We start from the raw sequence: 19,184 nt of genomic DNA, 5'->3' as shown, positions 1-19,184 counted from the left end.
CTGTCTGGATCATCATCTTCTGGGCAAACACCAGGTCTATCCCATTCTTTACCCACAGACACATTGCCTGGACTACATTTTCCATGTGCCTGGCTTTTGCTTGCCCTCACTTCCCACATTATTTCTGAGACCACAACCATCCACAGTTGGCTCATCTTTAAAATAGGGAAAATACTACTACCTACCTCATAGGGCTCTTGGGAGGATTAAATGAGTCAACAGGTGTGAAACATTCAGAACGGTGTCTGACATACATGAAATGTGATATGATTATTCATTATTATTAACATCATTATCATTTTAGATTTACAGGTCATTATTTTTATGCATAAGATGCTACTGTTTCTCTGATTCCCCTTTACCACGTCATGCACCCACCCCCTCCCTGCTTCAGGTGTTGGCCCTAAAGGTTCATACCTGCAAACCTCTCCAGAAGACTTTCTGGCTGATGGGGAACTGACTCCACAGAAGGTGTCTGGGGTGTTATGCCCCTTTCCCCAGAGACAGCTCATGGGCCAATGACTGCCTAGTGGAAGGGGTGAAACGGCCTGGTCCCCTTGCCTCTGCCCAGAACAACTCTTGGTATGACTCCCTCTCCAGGGTCCTGCAAAGAGAACAACCTGTGCCTAGATGTTTTCTGGAGCCGTACTTTTTGCTTAGCTTCTCGCCCTGTCCTATCCCACTTCCCCCACTCTCTTGCAAGGTCCTCCTGAGAGTGTCACCTCAATTACTGACTCGCACAAGACTCAGAAACTAAAGAAAATGACCTCAGAGACCCACCTAAGGAGAGAGTGGTTTGTAGACTGTTTCTCATATACTTCATATATTTCTATTCTCTGCCATAATATCTAACAGTATGAGTCTCACATCACATGCTTAAACAAACGTTTTCTGGTCAATCCATTGAAATACCTACAAAGAAAATATTTACAGGAGTAAAGACCTAGAGGCCAAGACCAGGGATGCGAAATATAGGAACCGGGCAATGGAAAAACCTGTTCATCTGTCTTCACAACTGATATAAATCGCAGTTAGCTGAGAGCGGTGATTGGTATTGAATGTGAGCGCTGCCAAAATGATAGGATCGAGTGTGTCACTTGGTGGCTGCCCGTGCACCCAGGGAGAATGTGAGGAAGATTGTCATTGAACACTGTCATATGCTTTGTGGACAGGCTGTGTCATCCTGGTGACAGCACCTTCTGCAGAAAGGGCCTCTGAGGAAGTCAGAGGACAGGTCTTTATCTTTTCCATCCTCCTGAGATGACGGGAGCAAGTTTCAATTAAAGGCAATAAAAGAATGAGTGCGTCCTACACTACAGTGAACAACCTGAAGTTTCTACCTTACTACACATTATGTTTTCTATCATAAAAGAAGAAAAACTATATATGATCCAGAGAGAGAGAGAGAGAGAGAGCCCCAAGCAGCTATAATAGAACCAGCTTGGCCCTTCTTCTCACAGCTTTACTGTTATGATCACATGAAGTAACATATGAAAGCACTTTGTAAGAAGCAATGTGACACGATTAGGTGATGCAAAAGTATTAATTGTTATAAATGTTGATAAAAACACATTCCCTAAAGGTATACTGGGGCGTTTCGGGTATAATGGTTGGAATCCATTCAGTGTCAAGTGACAGAATTCTAACTTAAATTGGCCTTAGCAAAAAAAGGACTCAGTCACCGGGCAGACACAGCCCAGACAGCTCCAGGCACATGGTATCAAAAGTCACGGTACGGACTTCCCTGTTGGTCCAGTGCTTAAGAAGCCTGTCCAAGCAGGAGTCACAGGTTTGATACCAGGTCCAGGAAGATCCCACATGCCACGGGGCAACTAAGCCCAGTGCCACAACTACTGAGCCTGTGCTCTGTGACAGAGAAGCCACTGCAGTGAAAAGCATACGCTTTGCAACTAGAGAGTAGCTCCCATGCGACACAACTAGAGAAACTACACGTGCAGCAATGAGGACCCACGGCAGCCATAAATAACACGATAAACTAAAAAAAAAAATAAACGTTGCAGAAGTGTTGAACAGGAATGGCATTTCTGTAGAAGGTAACATACTAGTTGGTATGATGTATTTCAGAGGTATTAGGACTGTGTAACCAAAGGCACAGTGTTCTCCAATGGCTACTGCTAAGTTATACCGACATTTTAAAACCGTGGCTCTCCAACTACCATGAAACAAAATAACTTTCTTGGTAATACATAGGTTTTGGAGCTCCAATTCAACTTTTCTGATTAAAAAGGTCTTCAGGGGCCTAAAGAATTTATATATTTTTTTTAACACATTCCAAGGTGATAACTGATGCTGCTGATCCTGCAACCGCCTTTGAAACTCTTCTAGAAGTTGTTAGTAAAGATACAGGTAATTAACAGATGATGAAAACCAAGTGTGAAAGTCAGAGGGCCTCTGAAGTCCCTCACTAAGAGATTATTTCCACCAACAAAAGGAAAAAAAAAAAAAAAACTGGACTAGATTCTAGCTTAAAGTCAAGACAACAAAACTCTAGAGAAGAATACCCAACCGATTCAGTCCATAAGATCAGGACCTGGTTGCAACAATGGGACCTTGTCACTCGGGATGGGGATCACCTGAGAAAAGGTCCAACCCAATTCTTGAACCCCAGAGGCCTCTGCAACTTTGGAGCCTACAAATGTGGCCCATACATCCCTATTAAGAGCTGGCATTCTTCCCTTTGTTGAAAACAATGCAAATACTCCTCTCCTCCAAGGTAACATGATCCCCTCCCCACAAGGTACAACCCACAGCCATTGATTCCTAAAAATAGCCAGCATGTCAAAACCCACCTCAGCATCTGCTTCCCAAGAACCCCACTCTGATGATGGGGCTCTAGCTGGTAATAACTGGGGACCAGAGGCACAACAGCATCAAGAGTCTTCCTTTCCAGCATTTCTGTCTTTCTCTGCCAACTGGCTTAATCCTCTTCCCTGAAGATACAGTTTTTCAATCCTTTGTGTGGAAAGCACAGCCAAGGACACATCAGACTCACATGATAGCAATTCTGTGACCCAAGAGTCTAACAGCATTTTTTCAGGTCCAATTTGAAAAAATCCAGGAAAATACCCTCGCTGATCTGGTTTTGCTTGTGTGTTCACATCTTGGTATCACTGTGCCCAGAGCCATAAAATAACACAACTATGGCATCCTGGGTCAAGTCCTCATTCCTGGGGCCAGGGAGCCAAGGACTATTACCAGCAGAAGGGACAGAAGGCTCAGAGTGAATAAGAATAATAGTAAGCCATTTCTTAATGTGATTGATACTAATTCATGTCAAAATCCTTCCATATGCCCTCAATTATTTCGATAGCTTAAAAAGGTGCGTGGGAGAGTGGAGAAAAGAAAGAAGTGGCTGCTTCTCCAACCACGTATGTTCACATCTGATTGGTATAAAATTAAAAGTCAGTAATTCATCTTGGTTGCAACAGACAGACACCTAAACTCAAACTAACTTGAGCAAAAACTGGAATTTATTGGAAGGCTCATGTAACTGCAGGAAGCTGGGTGATTCAGCTGGCCACAGCCTCAAAAACCCCCAAGGCCATCTCTTTCATCTCTTGCCTTGGCTTCTCATTGTGTCATATCACCCTCTCGGACCAACTTTCTCCACGTAGCAAGTAACAATAGGATGTGAAGCCACCTGCTTCCTATTTCCCTTCATCACTAGTGAGGAAACGCCTTTTTCCCCCATCTTTAGTTTGAACAATTATAGGAAAAATGTTGATGGCCCAGTTCAGTCACATGTATGTCTCTGGGACCAATCATGCATAATCAGGAGAAAAGTCTCTTACGGTTGGAGCAGCTTGATTTCATAATCATTATAAAAGAGGAGATGGATTATTTAAGCACAAGGAAGAAGCAAGGGAACTGCAGGACTGGGGAAGGAGGAGAATTTTTCAAAACAATGTATGTGTAGCCTAACAAAACCAGAAGGATACTAGACAGAGAAAAAGCGGACTCCCCTTCAGAGAACATAAAAACAGGGTCTGCCTTCTATCAGCCTGGATGGGAGGGGAGTTTGGGGGAGAATGGATACATGTATATGTATGGCTGACTCCCTTCGCTGTTCACCTGAAGTTACCACAACACTGTCAATCAGCTACGCCCCCATACCAAATAAAAAAGCTAAAATTTAAAAAAAAAGAAGTAGGGGAAGTCACAGGCACAAGCCTGCAAAAAAAGGAAGGCGTAAGTTCCCATTCAATCCCATTCATCTATGAAAAGATATAGGGGGAACAATACAGTTTGTGAGACGTAACTGGGCTTCCCAGGTGGCTCAGTGGTAAAGAATCCACCTACTAATGCAGGAGGCTCAGTTCGATCCCTGGGTCAGGAAGATCCCCTGAAGTAGGAAATAGCAACCCACTCCAGTGTTCTTGCCTAGGAAATTCCATGGACAGAGGAGCCTGGCAGGCTACAGTCCATGGAGCTGCAAAGAGTCAAACATGACTGAGCAACTAAATAACAACAAAAAAGATGTAATTACCTAAAAGGACCCTTGCTGCCACTGCTACTGCTGCTAAGTCACTTCAGTCGTGTCCGACTCTGTGTGACCCCACAGACAGCAGCCCACCAGGCTCCCCCGTCCCTGGGATTCTCCAGGTAAAAACACTGGAGTGGGTTGCCATTTCCTTCTCCAATGCATGAAAGTGAAAAGTGAAAGTGAAGTCGCTCAGTCGTGTCCAACTCTTCGCAACCCCATGGGCTGCAGCCTACCAGGCTCCTCTGTCCATGGGATACTCCAGGAGAGAGTACTGGAGTGGAGTGCCATCACCTTCTCCGAAAAGGACCCTTACAAACCACTAATTCCACATTATTTTTTGTATGAGGCAGCAGAAGTCCATGTAGAAGTGACTCATTCAAAACCACTCCTTGGTGGCAAGTACTAGTATTTCTAGCCAGGGTTCCTCCCACCATGTTGCAAGAGCCCATCTAAATCTGGTCAGCATTAATACCTCCAAGATTCTGGACAATTATTGACCATATTCCTCAATTTTGGGGGCAGTTACTATTTTGAATGATTTTCTCTGATCAGACAAGTTTCTCAATGGAAAGTCAATAAATAAAATATAAATATTGGAGAGCAGGCACCAATATAAATGTCTCAAAATTTATATTGAATGTAGCCTAAGTTTTAAGCCTACTGTACTGTATCCAGCCTTAATTAATAATTGAATTACTTAAATTGTAATCTGTCTCAAAATTACTGACTCATGTATTTTACATTCTTTGTCTGCATTCCTCTAGAGCTGTGGGGAAAGTTTGGCAAAAACAGAGAAAGAATTATGAGAACCATATCTATGTGCAGACAGAGAAATGAAAAGGCATTTAGCATATAACTTAAAGAGTTAACTTAATCTTTTAACTTAATCTTAGTCTCTAATGTAAGAAATGAAATGTTTTCACCTAAGCTCAACCTTAACTTTTGTAATTAATTATGAGTATAAATGGGGCTTCCCAGGTGGCACTAGTGGTATAGAACCCATCTGCCAATGCAAGACATATAAAAGACATGGGTTTGATCCTTGGGATGGGAAGATCTCCTGGAGGAGGACTTGGCAGTCCACTCCAGTATTCTTGCTTGGAGAATTCCATAGACAGAGGAGCCTGGCAGGCTATAGTCCATAAGGTCTAAAAGAGTCAGACATGACTGAAGTGACTTAGCACACACAACCACGAGTATAACTGATCTCTCTCCATCTCTTAGCATATTCAAATGCCTTAAAAATTCAAATAGAGAAACTGAAATATTTCAGGGACTCACTTTATATCTTGCATGGTTACAGCTGTCTTCCTGAACCTCAATTTAGGCAATGAAAAGCAAAATAGTTTCCAGCAGTACTTTGTGCCGTGTGTTAGTCGCTCAGTCGTGTCCAACTCTTTGTGACCCCATGAACTGTAGTATTTTGTGTTAAGTCAAGTTTTTCCATAATTGTGCATCTACTCTGGAGTTTGAAGGAGGCTTCCCTGGTGGCTTAGATGGTAAACCATCTGCCTGCAATGCAGGAGACCCAAGTTCGATTCATGGGTCAGGAAGATTCCCTGGAGAAGAAAATGGCAATCCACTCCAGTACTCTTGCCTGGAAAATCCCATGGATGGAGGAGCCTGGTAGGCTACAGTCCATGGGATCACAGAGTCAGACACGACTGAGCGACTTCACTTTTTTCCCTGGAGTTTGAATGTCAGGTTTGGGATGGAGACATATTTCAGAATAGTCAGTGTGTAAATTTTATCTGAAGCCCCCATGTCATGACAACAGGACACAAGGTCTACAAGATAAGAAGGGAATGAAAGTGACATACAAGGAACGAAGAAAGTGATGTTTGGGAATGCAAGAGAAAGAGTATTTCAATGTGGATGACAGGTCTATGTCAAATGATAGAGTAAGATGAAAACGGAAAGTTGGTCTTTGGACTTGGTGATGTGGAGGTTGGGAGAGATATTGACAAGAACTAATTCGCTGTTGTTCACTCACTAAGTTGTATCTGACTCTTTGTGATCTCATGGACTGTAGCACCCCAGGCTCCTCTGTCCTCCACTATCCACTATATTTCGAAGTTTGCTCAGATTCATGTCCACTGAGTCAGTGATGCTATCTAACCATTTCATCTTCTGCCACCCCTTTCTCTTTTTCCTTTCAATCTTTCCCAGCTTCGTGGTCTTCTCCAGTGAGCGGACTGTTCGCATCAGGTGGCCATTGGAGCTTCAGCATCAGTCCTCCCAGTGAATATTCAGGCTTGATTTCCTTTAGGATTGACTAGTTTGATCTCCTTGTGGTCCAAGGGATTCTTGAGAGTCTTCTCCAGCAACACAATTCAAAAGCATCAATTCTTTGTTGCTCAGCCTTCTTTGTGGATCAACTTTCACATCCATACATTAACTACTGGAAAAACCATAGCTTTGACTATACACACCTTTGTCAGCAAAGTGATATCTCTGCTTTTTAATATGCTAAGTTTGTCATAGCCTTCAAGGAGCAAGTGTCTTTTAATTTCATGGCTGTATTCACTGTCTGCAGTGATTTTGGAATCCAAGAAAACAAAATGTTACTGCTTCCACTTTTTCTCCTATTCACCATGAAGTGATGGGACCAGATGCCATGATTTTAATTTTTTGAATGTTGAGTTTCAAGCCATGTTTTTCACTCTTTTTTTACCCTCATTAAGGACCTCTTTGGTTTCCTTTCACGTTCTGCCATTAGAGTGGTTATCCTCTGCATATCCCCACTCCAGTACTCCCGCCTAGAAAATCCCATGGATGGAGAAGCCTGGTAGGCTGCAGTCCACAGGGTCGCTGAGGGTCAGACATGACTGAGCGACTTCACTTTCACTTTTCACTTTCATGCATTGGAGAAGGAAATGGCAACCCACTCCAGTGTTCTTGCCTGGAGAATCCCAGGGACAGGGGAGCCTGGTGGGCTGCCGTCTATGGGGTCACACAGAGTCGGACACGACTGAAGTGACTTAGCAACAGCAGCATCTGCATATCTGAGGTTGTTGATATTTCTCCAGGAAATCTAGATTCCAACCTGTGATTCACCCAGCCCGGCAGTTCGCATGATGTGCTCTGCATATAAGTTAAATAAGCAGGGTTACAATATACAGCCTTGACATACTGCTTTCCCAACTTGAAATCAGTCAGTTGCTTCATGTTTCATTCTGTTGTTTCTTGACCTGCACACACGTTTCTCAGGAGGCAGATAAGGTGGTCTGGTATTCCCATCTCTTTAAGAATTTTTCAGAGTTGGTTGTTATCCACACAGTCAAAGGTTTTAGCATCGTCAATGAAGCAGAATTAGATGTCTTTGTGAAATTCACTTGCTTTCTCCACGATCCAACGAATGTTGGCAATTTGGTCTCGTTCCTCTGCGTCTTTGAAATTCACTTGCACATTTGGAAGTTCTAAAACTTTCTCTGGAGGGAGTTCAGGAGGAAGTTGAACACAGAAATGGTTAGATAGCTTCAGGAATACTACAGGGAGTTCCTTTTTCTAAGATAAGAGATACCAGAGCATGTTTTTGTGTTAGTAAAAAGAGGACATTCACAGTGCAGGGGAAAAGAGAGACAACTACAGAATGAAGAACCTTGAGTAGGAATAGAGAACAGGATCCAGTGTGTAATAATGGGATGGTCTTTAGGCTCAAGGATACTTCATCTTAAGTAGCAGTTGGGAAAGCAGAAGAGATGGACAAAGATGCAAATTAGCTGGTAGATTTGGTAGTGAAAGTATGTGGAAGTGCTTTCCAGATTGCTCATTTTAAGCAATAAAATAAGAAGCATTCTCATCCTCTGAGAATGTAAAAGGGGAAGAAGTGATGGGAAATAGAGGCGAGAGACGATATGACATGTTCATCAAAGATATCATGGGAGTGAAAGGGTGTGGGAAGTAGAATGCAGGCGTGCGAGCTCAGTCCTGTTCGATCCTTTGCAGCCCATGGACTGTACCCTGATAGGCTCCTCTGTCCATATTACCCTGGCAAAGGCACTGGAGTAGACTGCCTTTCCTCCTCCAGAAGATCTTCCTGATCCAGGGATCAAAAGTGCATCTCCTGCATTGGCAGGTGGATTCTTGACCACTGAGCCCCTGGGAAGCCCAGGAAATAGGACAGGAATAAGTAAACAGTAATTAGAATCCAGTGAGAAGTATTCATATTTTTCTGTAACTATATCCACTTGTCTGTACACACAAACATGACTGGGTTTCAAGAAAGTCACATTTAACCTCAGTTGAATGCTAAGTGCTAAGAAGGGAGAAAGGACAAAGTAATTGAGAGCATGTCCACAGGAATTGTTACAGTGCTGGACCTATGGAATAAAGGCTAAGAAGTGAAGGAAATGAGGATCCACGTGGGTTGAGGAATTACAGAAACTAGGGTCTTGAGGCCTTACTGGAGTTGGGATAGCAAAAGAAATAGGTTGGAAATACACAGGATAGTGTTTGGAGAGTATGATACTTAAGATTTAGCTTATGTGAGGATTCAATTATTGGGGGCAACCAGGATATAAGCAAGGGAATGGATGGTTGAGCTAAGATGAAAACTAAGATCAGTGGAGGAAAACAGGTCAAGGAATTGAGAGTTCAGCATCCTGAAAGCATCAGCTTTCAGAGGTGAGGCTACACTGCAATAACAAGTAATCCCAGTGTTTCAGTGGTAACAAATTTGCACATTACAAATGGATGCAAAGCTGTATTTCAAGGACTCTCCAAGGCTGCTCCCTCCATTGAGTGACTTGAGAGAGCTTTTCCGTGTTGACTCTGCATCTCAATCTGAGACATCTGTCATCACTAAAAGGACTTTACCCTCTTCTGCCAAAAGAGAAGAGAGGAAAATGGAGATGGCACATTAGCTCTTAAATGCTTCAGCTCAGAGGTGACACTCATATTTCCACTCATCGTGTCATCAGATAAAACCAGTCATATGCCCCACTGCCTGTACCAAGTGTAAGGTAACACACAGAATATTTAGTGAGCACTTCTGGCTACCACAAGGTAAATATTTTATTTTTCAGGATTATCAAGGAGACAACATTTGAGAGAGATGATGATGAACCACGTGCTTACCTCTTCAAAAAATGAAAGGAACTGACTCATAAGGCAGTCAATGACTGAAGGTCATTTAGAGGTCAATGACTGAAATCAGAGAATGGGCAGTAGAGACAGCTGGAGTGAAAGGCCAAGGACCTCAGGGCTCCTGTGCTAGAAATGACCTTCCCTCTATGCTACACTCTGCCTGAAATTTGTGTACACGATGTCAAATACCTGGATAAGGAATTAAATATTCAATCACCTAGATCTTTCCTAAGGCTGTAAATTTCAAGCTATTCAGGAATGGACTGTTGATGGATCTGATTAATACAGAGCTAACCATATTTCCTATGTGAATTCTCAGGTTTTAAAGAATGAAAATGTGGGAACGATAAAATTCTACTGAACATAATTTATCGTTTCCTTGATGATTTAGAAGACACCTTTAGCTCCTGTAGTAACTTAGGGACATGCCCGTGAACATCAATTATAATTGAACTGCAGATGTGCAAGGCTATAACTCACACGAGCTCTCTGCATGCTGGGAGCACAAGGAGGGCAGCAGGAAGACTGATGACAGCAGGGGATGGACTGGCCTAGAGCTGGGGAGACTAGCCAGGAGGCATGACTTGCCCCCAGGGGTAAAACCAGCAGTTGAAATAATAAAGTTCAAGGAGATGAAGGACTTTGGGTTTCAATCAAGACTGATACATACATCCAGGATGTACTGCCCAGGTGCTGGGGACATAAGACCACAAGTCTCTGTACGAGCAAAGCCGGCAGATCATATGTCTCCAATCTAGTAGGTTAATTGGGCAGAAGCAGATGTGGAGTCTCCAACTCTTGGGATTTCTAAGACATGGTCCCTCAAGCTGGGGCTTTAGCAGAGCTCTGGTTCCAGCAGGAAACTGAAAGGCAAACCAGGAAACCAGAAAGTGAGGCAGAGGCTGGAGACGTGGGGAGGAGGGACTCAACTTAGTGAGGCATTGCAGATATGAGGCTTAAGTGAGCATGTTGATTTTAGAACACAGTCGCCTGGGGATAAGAAGAGGCTCCTATTAGGCTATATTCTTTAAAAGGTCACATAAAGGCATAAAGGAAATTTAAATGCATATTACTAAGTTGAAGAAATCAATCTGAAATGGCTAAACACTATTCGATTTCAACTCAGTGAGATTCTGGAAAAGGCAGAACTATGGAGACAGTACAAAGATTAGTAGTTGCCGGGTTTGAGAGGGTGGAAAGGGATGAATAGGCAGAACACAGGGGATTTACAGGGCAGTGAAAATACTCTACATGATACCATAATAAGGTATATGTACCATCACACACTGGTCCAAACCTATAAAATGCACACTATCAAGAGTGAACCCTAATGTAAACTATGAACGTTGAGTGATAATGATGTGCAGGTTCACCAAGTGCAACAAATGCCCCACGCTGGTGGGGGATGTTAATAACGGAGGAGGCTGTGCATGTGTGGGGGCAGGGGGTATGTGGAGAATCTCTGTGACTTCCAAATTTTCTGTGAATCTTAAACTGTTCTAAAAAAAACACTGTCTCAAAAACAGGCTTAATCAAGAGATCTTCTTGATAGGGAGGGACAGGTCAGAGGACACAGTAACTGACACGTAGAAACAAAATGTAAGGCAGAATGATGACTGATTCTATTCGAATGCAAGATAAGAGTTCTCCATTTAGATGCTGCAAGGTGACATACTCCACCCCATCTATTTCCCAAGGTCTCTACTCAGGCTCCCTGATTTGAAATCAAGGTCAATATCAAGCTTGGAAGGGGATTATTTTTGTGATGCAACTCAATTCACAGAAAAGAGTCAAAGAATATTTTTAGCTTAATAAAGCATCTGCTTAAATTTTTAATGTCTTGAAGATGTCTTTCCTTCCTCAATCCCATTCCTTGTCTTCATGGATCTTAATCTCCTGTTCTCTCCACAATGGAAATCCAGATGGAACTGAACCTGGGCCAAAGGACTGAGGACCAAAGGATGTAGGTCTCTGCCTGCATGGGATGCAGTGGGAGGAAGAAGGGAAAAGAGTTTAAAAGAGGAGTCTATGAGGAACCTGTGGGGGGTGAGGGTGAAGACGGGCAGAGAGGGAGAGATTAGCTGGTGGAAGCTTCCAGACAGACCTGTAGGGAGAGCCCCCAGGCATCAATTGCGAAGCCCCGCCTACTCAAGAGTGAGCTGGGTGCCCTGAGTAATGATAGAAAATGCTCTCAGATGTCCACCCAAGGTGGGGCAATGATCAAAAGGGCAGCCCTGGCAAAGCAGAGGAAATTAGGCATTTTCAAAGACAGGTGCCAGAACTGGACACCTTGTCAGTAGCGCCAAGGTGAGTTTCATACAAGGGCCAAGCTATTTGAAATTATTTGTGTTTTAGATTTATTTTTGTTAAGTAAAAGGAAAAAAAAACAACAACATAATTTGCTTTAAATTCAACCTGCAAATCTTCTCATCCATTCACAAACCTAGTAAATGTTATAAACTAGGACAACTGTGGAGGCAACTCTGATTAGTGTTTGATAAACTCATGTTACATTCTGATTTTAAAACTTAGATAAACAACCAGTCTCATTTAAAAACAGTTCATTAAATCCCCTTCAAATTTTAAAACTGCACTTACAAATTAAAATGCCCTACTTCTTAGGACTGATTAGGTAAATTTATGATCTTAATGAGCAAAATCTTTCCACGTTCTGAAGAAATCTTTAAAGTTTAAATAAATTAAACTGACAAATATAGCAAATTTCAAATTCTCCTAAGCATTCCAAAACTGCAAATTTACTGCTGTAATTTCAACAAGAACAAAAAAATTACGAGAATTAATTTATTTAAATTTTAAGAATCAAAAGGTGAATCACTCAGATCCAATTGAGAGCCATTTCATTTGAAATGTAGTCAAAGGAACAGCAGCACAGGTGTCACTTGGAGTCCACCAGAAATGCAGAGCCTCTGACCTCCACCTAGAACTGCTGAATCTGAATTCTAAGGAAGAGCAGTACAGGAGATTTCCATTATTCTTTGAACTGGGGTAGGTGGCAGGGTCATGTGATCCATCCTTTCTTTTTTCCCTTCCTTCCTTTCTATTTCACATAAAAATCCAGAAAACAAATTATATCATCAGTCTCATATTGAAGTTGTGAAGCTCAATGGAGCAGAAATATAAGAGATTCTGATAAAAGGTGGAATCAGTGCTAAGACCCATACTGGGCACAAAAGGAAGAGACACAGTAAGAAAATGGACCTTTCAATGGATGGAAGGTACTGCCTGAATCAGCTATGTGTGCTGAGTCACCCAGTCATGACTCACAAAGAGTCACAACTCTTTGTGACCCCAGGAACTATAGCCCACCAGGCTCCTCTGTTCATGGGAGTTTCCAGACAAGAATACTGGAGTGGGTGGTCATGCCCTTCTCCAGGGAATCTTCTTGATCCAGGGATTAAACCCAGGTCTCCTACATTGCAGGCAGATTCTTTACTTTCGGAGCCATCAGAGACGCCCTATACAGAACGCAAACTTTTGGCAGGAGTTTAGTGTTGCAACTGGCATAGCCACATTTCTTTACCTAGAAATGTAGAATAATTAGGATAAAAAGTACTTGTGAACATAAATAAATAACTGGCCGAAATGAGCAGCTGAGTCAGTGTGTAGTAGTCACCTGGAAAAAGGAAGAAGATTGGGTAGGTGAAAAACACTTGCCTAAGGGATCTCATCTTGTCAGGTTCAGAGTCAGGGTACACAACAGCAGCATCAGATAGCATGGCCCTGTCACTAGCCCCCATCAATAATGGAAACATGGGAGCAATGTCCTCCAAACTCAGGGTATGATGGAGAAGCAAAGCTTCTGCGATGGCTTTAGAAGAAAGAGGAAGGGGACAGAACAAACACGGACTATCTTGGACACTTCACAGTATCAAGGGGAAGTAAAGGCTTTGTGGGGTGAAGTCTGAATACACAGAGCGCTATTCCCTGGGTGCATACTAGGCTACATGCAAAGGGCAGCTCTACAGAAGAGGAAGCGCTGCAGGGCAACAGGGATGCTACTCCTGGGCGCTGGAAGGTGTGATGGTTTTTCAGTAGAACAGGACTAAGCCAGCAGTCACCAGGAACTGTGTTCTTCCAGAGAGAAGGTGTCCAAGGACATGGATGAGGAAGGTCAAATGCCTGAAAGCGGCAGGTAAGTCTATTTCTGCAACTGCTGACGCAGTCCAGGACTAGAGGAACAAACGCAAAATCACAATTCCTATTTAGTTATATTAATACTGACATACCAAACTAGAGCGGATCAAAATTCTGCTCGTCTTCTGTTCTCTTCAAATTGTGCTGTTGAAGTCCCTGCCGCACCCAAGTGTGGGCTCAAAGAGAACTCTTTACAAATAAAGCCTTACTTCCCTGGCCCTCTTCAACTCCTGGAAGGCAGGATTTCATGTTCATCCTAGCATCATTTAAGACCCTCTATTTTTGCAGCAGACTACAATCCCCAGAAGTCTAGTGGCACAAAGTTTCCAGGAAGGTTTTTGTTACTTAATTGTTAAATAAAACTAGTTCTATATAGGAATTAAATCAAAAGGAACATTTTCTCAAAGTTCAGAGGGAAATCCTAGAGTAAAAGGCCTTACAATGTCCCCCAGCCAAGCCATGTTCTTCCTAGTACACTTTTCCCTCTGTCCTGGTCTGGACAGATTTATCAGAATCCGTTTGAAACCAAGGTTATGTTTATAGTGAACAAATCTGTTTCAATTTCAAAAATCAAAATGCTTTTGAAAGAGCCAAGACAAAAAATTTTGAGGGTATGTGAGTGAATTATTTTTAATGTGACAAAAGGTATCTGGAATAATGGTGAAGCATGCACAGTAATTCAGTCGTGTACTACTCTTTGCAACCCCATGGACTGTAGCCCACCAGGCTCCTCTGTGACAGTACCATCAAAAAATGTTTCCTCTATATATTTGCAGGCTACAAATTATTTAAAAAACAAGCAATTTATTATTAGGATTACAGTACAATGGGCTGTGACATATTTAAAGTCTTTTTCTTTTACTTGAAGTTTTTCAACCAAAGATTGTTTTTTTCTCAGGCTATTTGCGTGCTGTACCAATAGACTTCCAACTAAGGCAGTTTTACTCTTCAGAGAAGAATTATTGCTTCCTTTTAATTTATGGTTTAGAGAATGTTGTGGAGATCAAGCTGAAAAATTAATTTCAGATTGGTCCCAGAGGGGCTGCTTTAAATGGTTCTGTTAATTCACTTTGAGAGGAACCCTATTAAAGTTGATGAAAATGGCAAAGACCCACTAGCCCATTTCTAATCCAGATTTTGTTTGAAACAGACCTCATCCTTCTAATTAGAGTTGTTGGAACCCATTTTAATTTTATTAATAATAATTAACATTTATAGGAACTCAGTTTACAAAGCACTTTCTCATTATCAATTAAGTTTTTAAATCATCATAATAATCTAATGAAGTAGCGTATTAGTTTCCTAATTCTGCCATAACAAATTACAACAAATTTAATGACTTAAAAGAACACCAATTTATTATATTAACATTTTTGGAGGCCAGTAGTTCAAAACAGGTCTCATTGAGTTAAAAATCAAGGTGTTGGCAGGGCTTTATTTTTTCTGGAAGCTCTAGAGAAGAAGCTATTTCCTTGCCTTTTCCAGCTTCTAGAAGTTGTCTGTGTTCCTTGGCTCATGGCCCCTTCCACTCTCAAATCCAGCAAGCAGCGTACAGTCAGATCTTTCTCATGCTGGATCACTCTCACTTTGTCTCCATCATCACATCTCCCACCTCCCTACTTTTTTTACTCATAAGGATCTTTGTGATTTTATCTCCCATCGCCCCAGATAATCCATGATAATCTCCCTTTAAGATTCTTAACTTAGTCCATCTGCAAAGGCCCTATGGCCATGTGAATTAGCAGACACAGTTTCCAGGAACATCTTTGTGCTAAACTGGGAATATTTTAAATGATTTTATAATTAGTGTTGATGAGAATAAGAATTATTTTACAGATGAGGAAAAACAAGATCAAAGGAAGCCTAGTGATTCATCACAAGTCACTGTCAACATAAGCCAAAACTTAAATTTAAAATGGGTATTCAGATGTTAATCTACCTGTTTCAGTCCATCATGAGACATTAGTTCAAAAGTTCCCATAAGGTGCTTTTTATTAAATTTAGAATGACACGTCCAACGATTTTTTAGACCATTTTCCAAAATCTGGCTTCAGGGCTTATTGTTAATAATAGCTACCATACTTTCAAGCGAATCATTTAGGTACGGAGGATGAACTCTAATGGTGACAGCTTTGATAAGGTACATATCCACCGATCCCCTTAGAAATGAAAAAAAATAGCTGAGTTCCTATAGCAAAACAGAAATTCTTCCACACATGAAAGGGTTTGATGGTTTAAGGGAAAGTTAACTGAGGTGGTAAAAATGTGTAACTGTTGTTGTACAAGAAATTAAAGAAACTGTTTTTAGAAAAGGTAAAACTTAAAGGATGTTTATACTGTTTGAAGGAAGATTCATTAGATTATGTTCTATATGTTCAGCTCCATAAGAGGAAACTAGGACCAATTAGAAAAAATAGGAAAAACTGATTAAAGACACATTAATTTTTTTCCTGGTAATTTAAGCTGTCCTAATTTAGAATAAACTACTTCATGAAGTGTAATATGGTAAATAAACTGCTTCATAAAGTCCAAGTAGAGGATTGATGAGGATGATCACAGAATCACTGCATTACATGAAAGACAAAAATGGAAAAATAAGATATACAGTGCATAAGAGGAGGGATCCATACCATACCCTTGGGTAAAGTGTTTGCCTATTCTGTCCCTTAGCAAGAGAAATTGTTACATACAAAAAGTCAGGAGAAGGCTTACTACTGTGCCTGACACACAGTAAGAGCTTAATATAAAATGTACATACAACTAACATCATGGTAATAACAAATTTAGTAACAAACATCAGAATAACTGCTCTCCAATAAAAAAAATTCCTTATGATATATCTCTTCCCATTGTAACTTGGATAACTAGTTTTCCTAAATCATCTGTGTGGTAATATATATGGGCACCCCAGTGCAATAAGTAAGTCATTCCACCAAAGTAAGAAATCTTCTTAGACACAATTGGTCTTGGGGTCTTTGGTAGATTACTGTCCTCTACCATCTGCTCCTCTCTCCATTATAAAAGTATAATATATCCCCACTCATCACCATGTGACTGTGCCCTGTAAAAGTGGGCTATATTTCCTCATTTGCTTGAAAGACCTGGCCACGTGACTTGCTTTGGCCAAAGGGATAAGACAAGACATAATGTGAGCCAAAGTGAAAGTGAAAAGTGAAGTCGCTCAGTCGTGTCTGACTCTTTGTGACCCCATGGACTGTAGCCTACCAGGCTCCTCCATCCATGGGATTTTCCAGGCAAGAGTACTGGAGTGGATTGCTGTTTCCTTCTCCAGGAGATCTTCCCAACCCAGGGATCGAACCCAGGTCTCCCACATTGCAGGCAGATGCTTTACCATCTGAGCCACCAGGGAATTAATGTGAGCCACCTACAAGCAAAAGCTTGAAGACACATCGATTGTTTCTGGAAGCCCTGTTGTCCTTTTCCTCTACCACAGTAAATGTAGAAAGAATGTATATCGTGGAGCTGAAGTGCAGACAGAAAACACGGAGGATGTCCCTTTTACATGCATGTGAATGTGAGAATGTGAGGACACGTGGGGCAGAGCTGCAGTTGCCAAAATGTAATGAAAGCAAGAAACAAATGCTTGCTATGGCAAATTAATGGGATTTGACGGGTGTTGCTACTGAAGCAAATCTGAAAAATACAGAAATTTGAACCATGATAAAGAAATTGGTACCAGAAGCAAGATGATGACTTAACAATACATACAATATGAGGCACTGGCCTTGGAACCAGGTGGTAGGTGGTGAGGAAAAGATTATTTGAAGCTGAGAAAATAATGAACCGTGTTATACAGTGATATGACACTGATTTAAAATGTCCTCTGTGATAGCATGGAAGTCAGCTAATATACTTACTGAACTTGTGGCTTTAGGCAACGAGATCGAGAAGCAAAGCTTTTGCTAGGGAGCATGGGTTCTTATTATCAGCTGTCTTTGATAAGGTTTTATGAGAAGAAAGTGGCTTAGTAGAATTGATATGAAAGCAGATAAAATACAGGAATGAGGATATATAAAGAGAATCCAGAAACTTCAGTTCTAGTGGGGTAGAAAGATGGAGCTATTTTTTTTCAACTACAACCAGTGAAAGAAAATACTGAGAAGTATCTAAGCAAAAAATTGTGACTATATCTCAAGGTGAAGACCCAGTCTTGAGTATGGTTGTCACCTTGGGAGTTAAACACTATTGGCAGTTTAAAATTGTCCACAGAAAAGGTTTTAATTTGGAAAATAAACAGCTCAGATTACCAAGAATGTGTGTGTGGCTCACCCATGAAGCCAGTAAACTCAAAATAGATCTACAAAGACGGGTATCTCAAAAAGAACTGTGGGTATAGGCGTAAGCACAGGGAGCTGTTTAGAAGGTAATAAAAGCCAGTCAGGATCAAGAAAGACTTCAACAACTGAAAATTTAAAACAAGGTCATTGGCCCCAAATTTCTTCCATGAGATAGCAGACTGATAAATCAGCCCAGTACCCAATGAGGAGGTTCTCCAACATTCCCTTCAGCTGTGGTCAAAAATAGGTGCGCGAAAAGGATGGACATCCCAGAAGATGAAGCCAAGAGCTACAGAAAGCCATAAGCTGAGAGCTCCAAGGACCAGAGTCCATCAAGGGATTTCCTTACTGTTCCTGTACCAAAGTTGACTAATGACGCAGTCTATTTATTAGAAAGTCAGATACGGCTATAAAATGAAATTATATGTATGGAATAATCAGCTTAAACAAATATCAAAAAAGCCCTGATCTGAACAGATTTCACTTCAGTCATACATCAGTTCAGTTCAGTCGCTCAGTCATGTCCGACTCTTTGCAACCCCATGAACCGCAGCACACCAGGCCTCCCTGTCCATCACCAACTCCCGGAGTCCACCCAAACCCATGTCCATTGAGTTGGTGATGCCATCCAACCATCCCATCCTCTGTCATCCCCTTCTCCTCCTGCCCTCAATCCCTCCCAGGATCAGGGTCTTTTCGAATGAGTCAACTCTTTGCCTGAGGTGGCCAAAGTACTGGAGTTTCAGCTTTAGCATCATTCCCTCCAAAGAACATCCAGGACTGATCTCCTTCAGAATGGACTGGTTGGATCTCCCTGCAGTCCAAGGGACTCTCAAGAGTCTTCTCCAACACCACAGTTCAAAAACATCAATTCTTCGGCACTCAGCTTTCTTCACAGTCCAACTCTCACATCCATACATGACCACAGGAAAAACCATAGCCGTGAATAGATGGACCTTTGTCGGCAAAGTAATGTCTCTGCTTTTTAATATGCTGTCTAGGTTGGTCATAACTTTCCTTCCAAGGAGTAAGTGTCTTTTAATTTCATGGCTGCAATCACCATCTGCAGTGATTTTGAAGCCCCCCAAAATAAAGTCAGCCACTGTTTCCACTGTTTCCCCATCTATTTCCCATGAAGT

This window comes from Budorcas taxicolor, chromosome 11 (genome assembly GCF_023091745.1).
Source record: "Budorcas taxicolor isolate Tak-1 chromosome 11, Takin1.1, whole genome shotgun sequence".
NCBI classification, from domain to species: Eukaryota; Metazoa; Chordata; class Mammalia; order Artiodactyla; family Bovidae; genus Budorcas; species Budorcas taxicolor.
The sequence above is the reverse complement of the archived record's forward strand: the minus strand, read 5'-3'. Positions refer to the sequence as shown.